The sequence below is a fragment of the Lolium perenne genome, chromosome 4, assembly GCF_019359855.2.
Source record: "Lolium perenne isolate Kyuss_39 chromosome 4, Kyuss_2.0, whole genome shotgun sequence".
NCBI classification, from domain to species: domain Eukaryota; kingdom Viridiplantae; phylum Streptophyta; class Magnoliopsida; order Poales; family Poaceae; genus Lolium; species Lolium perenne.
The window spans coordinates 11,001,739-11,015,269 of NC_067247.2; positions in this window are offsets into that span (position 1 = coordinate 11,001,739).

Consider the following 13,531-nt stretch of genomic DNA (forward strand, 5'->3'; position numbering starts at 1 on the left):
CGATCATCACGAGAAAAGGTGTGATTTCAATGGCGAACACTCAAAGTGTTCATCATATCAACCATATGATTCATGCTCTACCTTTCGGTATCACGTGTTCCGAGACCATGTCTGTACATGCTAGGCTCGTCAAGGCTACCTTAGTATCCGCATGTGCAAAACTGTCTTGCACCCGTTGTATGTACTTATTGAATCTATCACACCCGATCATCACGAGATGCTTCGAAACGACAAGACTTGATAACGGTGCTACTAAGGATGAACACTTTATTATCTTGAGATTTTAGTGAGGGATCATCTTATAATGCTACCGTCGCGATCTAAGCAAAATAAGATGCATAAAAGGATTAACATCACATGCAGTTCATATGTGATATGATATGGCCCTTTTGTCTTTGCGCCTTTGATCTTCATCTCCAAAGCACGGACATGATCTCCATCATCTTCGGGCATGATCTCCATCATCGTCGGCGTAGCGTCAAGGTCAATGTCGCTGTCTTCATGATTGTTCTCCATGTAGCAACTATTACAACTACTTTGAAATACTACTCAACATGAAATTTAAAGACAACCATAAGGCTCCTGCCGGTTGCCACAATACAATAATGATCATCTCATACATATTCATCATCATATCATGGCCATATCACATCACCAAACCCTGCAAAAACAAGTTAGACGTCTCTAATTTGGTTTGCATATTTTACGTGGTTTAGGGTTTTCGAGAGAGATCTAATCTACCTACGAACATGAACCACAACGTTGATACTAATGTTGTCAATAGAAGAGTAAATTGAATCTTCACTATAGTAGGAGAGACAGACACCCGCAAAGCCTCTTATGCAATACAAGTTGCATGTCGAACGAGGAACAAGTCTCATGAACGCGGTCATGTAAAGTTAGTCCGGGCCGCTTCATCCCACTATGCCACAAAGATGCAAAGTACTCAAACTAAAGATAACAAGAGCATCAACGCCCACAAACCATTGTGTTCTACTCGTGCAACCATCTATGCATAGACACGGCTCTGATACCACTGTAGGATAACGTTGCATAGAAAACAAAAATTTTCCTACGGCGAACACGAAATCCAAGCCAAGATGCAATCTAGAAGACGGTAGCAACGAGGGGATTATCGAGTCTCACCCTTGAAGAGATTCCAAAGCCTACAAGATGAGGCTCTTGTTGCTGCGGTAGATGTTCACTTGCCGCTTGCAAAAGCGCGTAGAAGATCTTGATCACGATCGGTTCCGGCGCCACGAACGGGCAGCACCTCCGTACTCGGTCACACGTTCGGTTGTTGATGAAGACGACGTCCACCTCCCCGTTCCAGCGGGCAGCGGAAGTAGTAGCTCCTCTTGAATCCGACAGCACGACGGCGTGGTGTCGGTGGCGGTGGAGAAGTCCGGCGGAGCTTCGCTAAGCTACGCGGGCAATATGGAGGAGAAGGGGGCGGCTAGGGTTTGGGAGGGGTGGCCGGCCACTCTATGGGGGGCGGCCAGCTTGTGGTCTTGGGGGTGGCCGGCCCCCTCCCCTTGGCCCCTCATTATATAGGTGGATCCCCAAGGGTTGGTCTCCAAGTCTTCGAATAAGACCCGAACCAAAAACCTTCCATATGGTGGGGAAACCTAGCCCAGCTAGGACTCCCACTAGAGGTGGGAGTTCCACCTCCCATATGGGGGGGTGGCCGGCCCCCTTAGGGGGAGTCCACTTGGGACTCCTCCCCCACTAGGGCTGGCCGGCCATGGAGGTGGAGTCCCATGTGGACTCCACCTTCCTTGGTGGTTTCTTCCGGACTTTTCTAGAACCTTCTAGAACCTTCCATAGAACCTTCCGCGTCAATTTTATTCACATAAAATGACATCCTATATATGAATCTTATTCTCCGGACCATTCCGGAACTCCTCGTGATGTCCGGGATCTCATCCGGGACTCCGAACAAATATTCGAACTCCATTCCATATCCAAGTTCTACCATTTCAACATCCAACTTTAAGTGTGTCACCCTACGGTTCGCGAACTATGCGGACATGGTTGAGTACTCACTCCGACCAATAACCAATAGCGGGATCTGGAGATCCATAATGGCTCCCACATATTCAACGATGACTTTAGTGATCGAATGAACCATTCACATACGATACCAATTCCCTTTGTCACGCGATATTTTACTTGTCCGAGGTTTGATCTTCGGTATCACTCTATACCTTGTTCAACCTCGTCTCCTGACAAGTACTCTTTACTCGTACCGTGGTATGTGGTCTCTTATGAACTTATTCATATGCTTGCAAGACATTTGACGACATTCCACCGAGAGGGCCCAGAGTATATCTATCCGTCATCGGGATGGACAAATCCCACTGTTGATCCATATGCCTCAACTCATACTTTCCGGATACTTAATCCCACCTTTATAACCACCCATTTACGCAGTGGCGTTTGATGTAATCAAAGTACCTTTCCGGTATAAGTGATTTATATGATCTCATGGTCATAAGGACTAGGTAACTATGTATCGAAAGCTTATAGCAAATAACTTAATGACGAGATCTTTTGCTACGCTTAATTGGGTGTGTCCATTACATCATTCATACAATGATATAACCTTGTTATTAATAACATCCAATGTTCATGATTATGAAACTAATCATCCATTAATCAACAAGCTAGTTAAGAGGCATACTAGGGACTCTTTGTTGTTTACATATCACACATGTATCAATGTTTCAGTTAATACAATTATAGCATGGTATATAAACATTTAACATAAACATAAACATATATAATAACCACTTTTATTATTGCCTCTTGGGCATATCTCCAACATGTCAATCTCACCGGCTTGCTGTAACAAAGGATTAGATGTATAGTGTGGATGATGATTGTTTGCAGAAAATAGTAGAAACAGTATTGCAGTAGATTGTATTCGATTTAAAAGAATGGACCGGGGTCCACAGTTCACTAGAGGTGTCTCTCCCATAAGAAATAGCATATTGGGTAAACAAATTACAGTTGGGCAATTGACAAATAGAGAGGGCATGACAATGCACATACATGACATGATGAGTATTGTGAGATTCAATTGGGCATTACGACAAAGTACATAGACCACTATCCAGCATGCATCTATGCCTAAAAAGTCCACTTTCAGGTTATCGTCCGAACCCCTTCCGGTATTAAGTTGCAAGCAACAGACAATTGCATTAAGTATGGTGCGTAATGTAATCAATAACTATATCCTCGAACATAGCATCAATGTTTTATCCCTAGTGGCAACAGCACATCCATAACCTTAGAGGTTCTTGTCACTCCTCCAGATTCACGGAGACATGAACCCACTATCGAGCATAAATACTTCCTCTTGGAGTTATAAGCATCAACTTGGCCAAAGCATCTACTAGTAACGGAGAGCATGCAAGATCATAAACAACACATAGATTGATAATCAACATAACATAGTATTCTCTATTCATCGGATCCCAACAAACACACATGTAGCATTACAGATAGATGATCTTGATCATGATAGGCAGCTCACAAGATCAGACAATGATAGCACAATGGGGAGAAGACAACCATCTAGCTACTGCTATGGACCCATAGTCCAGGGGTGAACTACTCACACATCAATCCGGAGGCGACCATGGCGGTGTAGAGTCCTCCGGGAGATGATTCCCCTCTCCGGCAGGGTGCCGGAGGTGATCTCCAGAATCCCCCAAGATGGGATTGGCGGCGGTGGCGTCTCAGTATGTTTTCTCGTATCGTGGCTCTCGGTACTGGGGGTTTCGCGACGGAGGCTTTAAGTAGGCGGAAGGGTAGGTCAGGGGGCCACACAAGGGCCCCACACCACACGCCGGCGCGGCCAGGGCCCAGGCCGCGCCGCCTTAGTGTGTCGGCGCCTCGTGGCCCCACTTCCTTTCCCCCTCGGTCTTCTGGAAGCTTCGTGCAAAAATAGGACCCTGGGCGTTGATTTCGTCCAATTCCGAGAATATTTCCTTACTAGGATTTCTGAAACCAAAAACAGCAGAAAACAAAGAATCGGCTCTTCGGCATCTCGTTAATAGGTTAGTGCCGGAAAATGCATAATAATGACATATAATGTGTATAAAACATGTGAGTATCATCATAAAAGTAGCATGGAACATAAGAAATTATAGATACGTTTGAGACGTATCATGCCTATAACATTGCGGCAATGATCGGGTCGCTTCATGAGAGTCCATACATCATTCCTCTTGAAGTTGTTGAGTTCCTTTTGCATTGCATTCAACCAATCGGGATCGTTGAGGGGATCATCAAATTTGAGTGGTTCCACCCTAGAGACAAAGGCATGGTGCGCACAAAAGTTTGCAAGTTGCCTCCGAGTGGTGACATTTCTCTTTAGATCACCAATGATGTTTTGCAAGGAATGAGACTTGAGACACAAATGTCTTGTAGTGGGGTCTTCACGGCGAGTGTCTGCTAAAGGAGATGATTCTTGTGAGTCCTCTTTGCCTTCATCACGGTTTAGGTCCTCGCCTTGACATCCATTGTCGTTGAAAGAGGCAACTTTGTCATGAGATCCGGATGGCTCGGGGGTATAGGGAATATCATTGTCCATGAGGATTGTCCCTGAACCACTCGGAGAAGAACTTGAAGCTTGACCTTGGTCACTTGATGTTGAGTGTTGTGGTAGACGAGCTTGCGGTGTATGTTGTTCTTGAGCTTGTTGAGGTGAACTTGGACTTGATTGTTGTTGTAGATGTCGAGGTTGATCTTGAGGTTGGGGTTGAACTTGATGTTGTTGTAGAGGTTGACTTGCATTTGTTAGATCAACAGAAGAAGCTTGGCCTTGTGGTGTAGATGGCTCCACTTGGGTGGAACTTGGTCCTTCCCCGGTACTCATAGAAGGTAGCTTTTGAGGTAGGCGAATGCCAACACCCATCCTTCCTATGGTATCCGGGGGAATTACATCTCCTTCCTCACAAGAAGCACTTCCCTCCTCCAAAGATCTATCATCTTCATCGAACGTCACATCACAAGACTCCACAACCCGTCCACTTGACTTGTTGAAGACTCTATAGGCGTGAGAATCCGTAGCATAGCCAACGAAAATTCCTTCTTGAGCTCTTGAATCAAACTTGGATAGGCGGGTGTCCTTGACAAGTATATAGCATTTGCATACGAAGACCTTGAAGTATGACACATTAGGCTTGTTGCCGGTGAGGATCTCATATGGTGTCTTCTCAAGACCTTTGCGAAAGTAGAGGCGATTAGTAGCATGACATGCGGTAGAGATAGCTTCTGCCCAAAAATTGTAGTTGGACTTGTATTCCATCATCATGGTTCGAGCGGCTTCGATCAAGGTTCGATTCTTCCTTTCGGCGACCCCATTTTGTTGGGGAGTATATGGCGTGGAGTATTGGTGTTGGATTCCTTCTTCGCCGAGGAAGTCATCCAAAGTGTAGTTCTTGAACTCCGTTCCATTGTCACTCCTTATTGCGAGGATCTTGTTGTCGTACTTGCGTTGAACTTGGTTGGCAAACTCCATCATGGTCCGTTGAGTCTCACTCTTGTACTTGAAGAAGAATACCAAACAATAGCGTGAATAGTCATCAACGATGACGAGGCAATACTTCTTTCCTCCAAGACTTTCATGAGATGGTGGACCAAAGAGATCAACATGTAGGAGCTCCAAGCATCTTGTGGTAGAGATGATAGTCTTGGCCTTGTGAGGAGCTCCATGCATTTGTCCTTGTACGCAAGCCCTACAAACACGATCCTTGCAAAAAGAGACATCTTCTTTTAGTCCGAGAATGTGGCCACCCTTGTGAAGACTTTGCAAAGTCCTCATGTTGACATGGGCTAGTCGGCGATGCCATAACCAACCCTTGTCACCTTTGGCGAATAGGCAAAGATCGGAAGACGTTGTCTTTCCGGAGAAATCGACAACATACAAACCGTTCTCTACATATCCAACAAAAGCTACATTGAGTGTCTTGCTCCACAAGAGGAACACCATATGTTCATCAAAGAATGTGCATAAACCCATACGAGCAATTTGATGAACGGAGAGTAAGTTGTAACCAAGGGTCTCGACAAGGAGGACATTCACAAGTGAGATGTCGGGTGTTACCACCACCTTGCCAAGACCCAATACCTTAGAGCACGTGTTCTCGCCATATGAAACGGTAGAAAGAGAAGGCACGAGGTCGACAACAATATCCTTGCTTCCGGTCATATGACTTGTGGCTCCAGTATCAACCACCCATTTAGCGCCAACGGAAGCATAGTCCTACAAGGAATCAAGTCTTGGATTTAGGTACCCATTTTTCAATGGGTCCTAGCATGTTAGTAACAAGGGGTTTGGGAACCCAAATAGTCCAATCAACATTGTCCTTTTGAGGACCAATAAAGCGAGCATGAATATGTCCATAGTAATCAACAAAAAGAACATGAGAAGGGTTGTTAGAGCCGGCGAAACCCGTCGAGGCGGAGTTGGGTACTCCATCTCTTCTTGAGCTAGCATTGCTCCCTTCAAGGTTGGTTTCCATGTTCTCCTTGTCCTTCTTCTTCTTGGTCCTCCTCTTCCTCTTTCTCTTTGGCTTGGTAGCCACTCCTCCTTCATTGCACGAGCCCTCTTTGGCTCCATCTTTAGATTCAATGATTCCTTCCAAGTACTTGGCTTGAACTTGGAGTCTATCAACCTTGGCCTTCAAGCGATTGACTTCATCTTCATGCTCCGGGTGTGGATGGCAAATATCAAACACTTGGACCTCCTTTGCCTTGTTCACCCGGAACTGTTCCATCAAAGCTTCTTCTTGGAGAGCGTTCAACTTCATGAGCAAGCGCTTGTCATTCTCCATCTTGGCAATGTCGCTTTCATGAGTGCAACATGCACGGTCCTTGCTCAAAGGAAAGTACTCCTTCAAGGTTTCTTCTAGCATGGAGTTGACCTCCATGAGCTTGGCTTCCCTTCTCTTCAAGGCGGCAATTTCCTCCTCATGATCACAACACGTATCCTTCTCCTTGCTCATGCGGAGACACTCCACCAACGACTCTTCTTGCTTGCTACTCAAACTCAATAGCTTGGCCATGGTGATCTCAAGAGCGGCAATTTCTTCTTCATGGTTGCAACATGAGGTCTTCTCTTTGAACAAGCGGTAATATTCATCCAAGGCTTCTTCTTGAAGAGCATTGACTTACAAGAGAAGAGCATTGTGCCTTCTCAAGGAAGTGACTTGATCTACAAGCTCATCATGGGAAGAATTGGGGTCTTCATCATCTTTCTCTTTGTTGGCTTCCTCAAGAGAGAGCATCTTCTTCTTGAGGTCACCAACCAACTCAAGAGCATGGTCTCGATCCTTGGTGAGTCATGAAACAATAGCTTCATTCTTGTCTTCAAGAACGATGACACTAGCTTCAAGAGACATGCGAAGATTCCGTTCATCATCAAGCTCCTCCTTGAGATTGGCAAGCTCAAAGGCCGCTTCCCTTTCCAACTTCTCCCTCTTCTCGATAAGATCTTGTGCTGCACCAAGTTGGGCTAAGAGAGCCCTAACATGAATCTTAGTATCCCCCTTCATGTTAGTGAGAAAAGAATCCAAGGAATCCAAACCCATAATCTCACGTTTAACGGTGAGACTAGTGGCATCATCAATATATAAGGCATTAGTAGAAGATGATGGTTTGGAAGGAGATTTTACCTCCGTGGATATAAGGCACCGAGCATTGTTGGTGACGAGGTTCTCATTAGGAGAGTCGAAGAGAGAGTTGGAGGGAGTGCAAATGGCGATGGCGGCCACTCCCTCTCCTTCCTTGTTGGAGCGCTTGTCCTCATGCTCCCCATCTTCATCGGAGGTGTACTCTTCACGAATGATGAAGGCTCTAGGCTTCTTGTTGGAGGAGACCTTGTCGTCATCGGACCTTGGGGAGAACTTGGAGAATCCTTTGGAGTGTGGCTTGCACCTATCTTTTGGGATAAGCTTTCCACCATGATCTTCTCTTCTCTCAAACATACAATCCGCGACAAAATGATTCTTGTCACCGCAATTGTAGCATGTTCTTTCCTTTATCCCTTCTCTTGGGATCTTGGAGAGTCTTCTTGGAGAATCACGTGATCTTCTTGGTCTTGTGTTTCGAGACATGTTTCCAGCCCAAAACTTCTTGGCGGCTAGAGCCATGTGCTCATGGTAGTTGACCTTGAGATCATCCGATCCCCACTCAACAGGATCCTCATCGCTTTCACTAGATTCATGCACCTTCATCTTAAATGCAAGGTTGGGCTTGCGGGAGTTGTGGGCGCGAGCAACAAGATCCTCCGCATTCTTCTTGGAGATGTTCAAAGTGATGACTTCGCTAAGGACGATGTCATAGCACGGAAGGAGGCGTTTTGGCGGATGGCCATCAACTTCACTTCCTCACAAGGGAGGAGAGCGTTGTAGAACTTGCGCTTGATCCAATGGTCATCCACGAACGTTGCTCCAAGATCTTGCATTTGCACGGCAAGAGCGATGAGGCGTCGATACATATCTTCGGGGGTCTCTCCTTCAACCATGACGAAGTTGTCGGCCATGTTGTTCACTTCATCAAAGCGGGAGCTTTGGATGCTTGCATTGCCGAGGAAGAGCTTCTCAAGTTTGTCCCATGTTTCCTTGGCGGTCTTGAGCGAGCGGATATGAGCGCGGTCCTTGGGGGTGATGGCCATATGAATCATGTTGATGGCGGTGGCGTTGAGTTGGTCATCCACCACATCTCTCCTTGTCAATTTCTTGGGATCTCATGGTGAATAGCCCTCCTCAATGATACGCCAAAGCTCGGTAGAAGCGCTGCGCACATGTGAACGCATTAAGAATTGCCAATTCTCAAAGTTGTTTGACTCAAGAGACGGTGGTGAACCATGCAACAAGATATGCGGCATCGGTATCGGAACGTTGATGGTGTAATCATTTGGTGGTGGCACCGCATGATAACTCCCTTGACGTTCCTCAACCGGTGTGTCATCATCCTTCCCTTTTGTTGAAGTGCCGGTATCCCCAAGCCCTTCCTTTTGTGGATCTTTTGTCGCTTCCACGACAAAATCAACAAGAGGAAGGGTGTTAGCTTTTGGTGGCGGATCCTCGGCACTTGCTTTTGGTGGGGGGTTTGGTTTTTGTACAACCAACTCCATCATCATCGCCTTCATTTGGGCAATGATGGATGACTCCAATTTCTTGAGGTCATCCAACGTAGCCGTCGTGGAATCGATGGGTGATGATGGAGCGGGTGGCACAAGGGAAGGTGACCCATTCTTATCCGCCTCTTGTTCGACCATTTCTTAGGCGGTAAAGCCCGAGCAAGAAAACCTTGCTCTGATACCACTTGAATGGATCGTAGCGAACAAGAGGGGGGGTGAATGGCGCTACGGCAAGTTTTAGTCTTTTCCAATTTTTATGCAACGGAAGGTAAAGGTGTGAACTTTTAGCAATAGGGGTGATCCTACAATGAATATTGGGCGAGTGCAACAAGTAAAGGAATCAACAAGATAACGAGAGTAAGGAGCAAGACAACCGGGGGGGCGCGAGGCGAGTCGAGGTTTGTTTCCCGCAGTTCCTTCCACTAAAGGAAGTACGTCTGCGTTGAGGAGGTGCTAGTCTCACACAAGAGACTAGGCGGCCACACCACGAAGGAAGGCCTCACCTTCTTCCACGAGAGAGCTCCACGGAGGTGCTCTCCCTCTTCCACTAAGGCACCGGTCGAAGCGGTGATTCCTTCACAAGGTTGGGTCGAGCTCCACACACAAGGATGCTCCCAACACCCTATGGATCTAGTACATCACCAAGCTAGACTCCATAGCTGCACATCTCCAATGCTCCACCATAGTAACCCATCACCAATGCTCCACCAAAGGAACTCTTCCAATGCTCCACCAAAAGAACTCTTCAATGATCCACCAAAGGAACTCTCCAATGCTCCACAAAAGGAACTCTTCTCCAAGATCCACCAAAGGAACCCTACCACCAAGATCCACTAAGGAATAGCTAGTATTGGTGAAATCTCTCTTGGTAGAACTATAGATCGGGGTCTCCTCCACCTATCCTCAAAGTTTGGGCATGATTGGTTGGATGGGGAAGGAGATCCTCAAGGATTAAGCTCAGCAACAATGGAGGAGAGAGAAGGGGAAGAGATAAAATCGTGTTGGGGAAGAAGGGGCCCTTAAATAGGCTCCTCCAAATCCAACCGTTATGTCCAGATTTGGCCTAAGCGGTACTACCGCTTTTGGGAAGCGGTACTACCGCTCTGAGTTCGAAATCCTCCCAGATCTGGTCAAAGGACGCAGAGCGGTACTACCGCACGAGGTACCGCTTGAGGTAACGCAATAGGGTCGAGACCTTACTGGATCCAAAGCGGTACCAGAGCGGTATGATGTCTACGTTCCCCCTCCTTTCCTGTAGACAGTGTTGGGCCTCCAAGAGCAGAGGTTTGTAGAACAGCAGCAAGTTTTCCCTTAAGTGGATCACCCAAGGTTTATCGAACTCAGGGAGGAAGAGGTTAAAGATATCCCTCTCATGCAACCCTGCAACCACAAAGCAAGAAGTCTCTTGTGTCCCCAACACACCCAATAGGTGCACTAGTTCGGCGAAGAGATAGTGAAATACAGGTGGTATGAATATATATGAGCAGTAGCAACGGTGCCAGAAAATAGCTTGCTGGCGTGTAGTTGATGGTGGTAGTATTGCAGCAGTAGTAACACAGTGAAATAGTAAACAAGCAGTAGTAACGTAGCAGTATTTAGGAACAAGGCCTAGGGATTAGACTTTCACTAGTGGACACTCTCAACATTGATCACATAACAGAATAGATAAATGCATACTCTACACTTTTGTTGGATGATGAACGCATTGCGTAGGATTACACGAACCCTCAATGCCGGAGTTAACAAGCTCCACAATTTGTTCATATTTAAGTAACCTTATAGTGTAAGATAGATCAAAAGACTAAACCAAGTACTAGCCTAGCATGCACACTGTCACCTTCATGCATATGTAGGAGGCATAGATCACATCAATATTATCATAGCAATAGTTAACTTCGCAATCTACAAGAGATCATGATCATAGCATAAACCAAGTACTAACACGGTGCACACACTGTCACCTTTACACACGTGCAGGAGGAATAAAACTACTTTAATAACATTGCTAGAGTAGCACATAGATAAATTGTGATACAAAACTCATATGAATCTCAATCATGTAAAGCAGCTCATGAGATTATTGTATTGAGGTACATGGAAGAGAGATTAACCACATAGCTACCGGTACAGCCCCGAGCCTCGATGGAGAACTACTCCCTCCTCATGGGAGCAGCAGCGGTGATGAAGATGGCGGTGGAGATGGCAGCGGTGTCGATGGAGAAGCCTTCCGGGGGCACTTCCCCGCTCCGGCAGCGTGCCGGAACAGAGACTCCTGTCCCCCAGATCTTGGCTTCGCGATGGCGGCGGCTCTGGAAGGTTTCTGTGGGTTTCGTCCAATGCATCAGGGTTTTCGCGACGGAGGCTTTATATAGGCGAAGAGGCGGCGCAGGAGGGCTTCTGGGGGGCCCACACCATAGGGCGGCGCGGCCCCCCCTCTGGCCGCGCCAGGGTGTGGTGTGGGGCCCCCAGGGCTCCCCTCTGGCGGCTCTCGGGTGTTCTGGATGGTTCCGGGAAAAATAGGAACCTGGGCGTTGATTTCGTCCGATTCCGAGAATATTTCGTTACTAGGATTTCTGAAACCAAAAACAGCAGAAAACAGGAACTGGCACTTCGGCATCTTGTTAATAGGTTAGTTCCAGAAAATGCACGAATATGACATAAAGTGTGCATAAAACATGTAGATAACATCAATAATGTGGCATGGAACATAAGAAATTATCGATACGTCGGAGACGTATCAGCATCCCCAAGCTTAGTTCTGCTCGTCCCGAGCAGGTAAAACGATAACACAGATAATTTCTGGAGTGACATGCCATCATAATCTTGATCATACTATTTGTAAAGCATATGTAGTGAATGCAGCGATCAAAACAATGTATATGACATGGGTAAACAAGTGAATCATATAGCAAAGACTTTTCATGAATAGCACTTCAAGACAAGCATCAAGAAGTCTTGCATAAAAGTTAACTCATAAAGCAATAATTCAAAGTAAAGGTATTGAAGCAACACAAAAGAAGATTAAGTTTCAGCGGTGGCTTTCAACTTTTAACATGTATATCTCATGGATATTGTCAACATAGAGTAATATAACAAGTGCAATATGCAAATATGTAGGAATCAATGCACAGTTCACACAAGTGTTTGCTTCTTGAGGTGGAGAGAAATAGGTGAACTGACTCAACAATAAAAGTAAAAGAATGGTCCTTCAAAGAGGAAAGCATCGATTGCTATATTTGTGCTAGAGCTTTTATTTTGAAAACAAGAAACAATTTTGTCAACGGTAGTAATAAAGCATATGAGTTATGTAAGTTATATCCTACAAGTTGCAAGCCTCATGCATAGTATACTAATAGTGCCCGCACCTTGTCCTAATTAGCTTGGATTTACATGGATTATCATAGCATAGCACATGTTTCAACCAAGTGTCACAAAGGGGTACCTCTATGCCGCCTGTACAAAGGTCTAAGGAGAAAGCTCGCATTGGATTTCTCGCTTTTGGTTATTCTCAACTTAGACATCCATACCGGGACAACATAGACAACAGATAATGGACTCCTCTTTAATGCATAAGCATTCAACAACAGATAATATTCTCATAAGAGAGTGAGGTTTGTTGTCCAAACTGAAACTTCCACCATGAATCATGGCTTTAGTTAGCGGCCCAATGTTCTTCTCTAACAATATGCATACTCAAACCATTTGATCATGATAAATCACTCTTACTTCAGACAAGACGAACATGCATAGCAACTCACATGATATTCAACAAAGAAATAGTTGATGGCGTCCCCAGAAACATGGTTATCGCACAACAAGCAACTTAATAAGAGATAAAGTGCATAAGTACATATTCAATACCACAATAGTTTTTAAGCTATTTGTCCCATGAGCTATATATTGTAAAGGTAGAGGATAGAAATTTTAAAGGTAGCACTCAAGCAATTTACTTTGGAATGGCGGAGAAATACCATGTAGTAGGTAGGTATGGTGGACACAAATGGCATAGTGGTTGGCTCAAGTATTTTGGATGCATGAGAAGTATTCCCTCTCGATACAAGGTTTAGGCTAGCAAGGTTATTTGAAACAAACACAAGGATGAACCGGTGCAGCAAAACTCACATAAAAGACATATTGAAAACATTATAAGAATCTACACCGTCTTCCTTGTTTTTCAAACTCAATACTAGAAATTATCTAGACCTTAGAGAAACCAAATATGCAAACCAAATTTTAGCATGCTCTATGTATTTCTTCATTAATGGGTGCAAAGTATATGATGCAAGAGCTTAAACATGAGCACAACAATTGCCAAGTATCACATTACCCAAGACATTTATAGCAATTACTACATGTATCATTTTCCAATTCCAACCA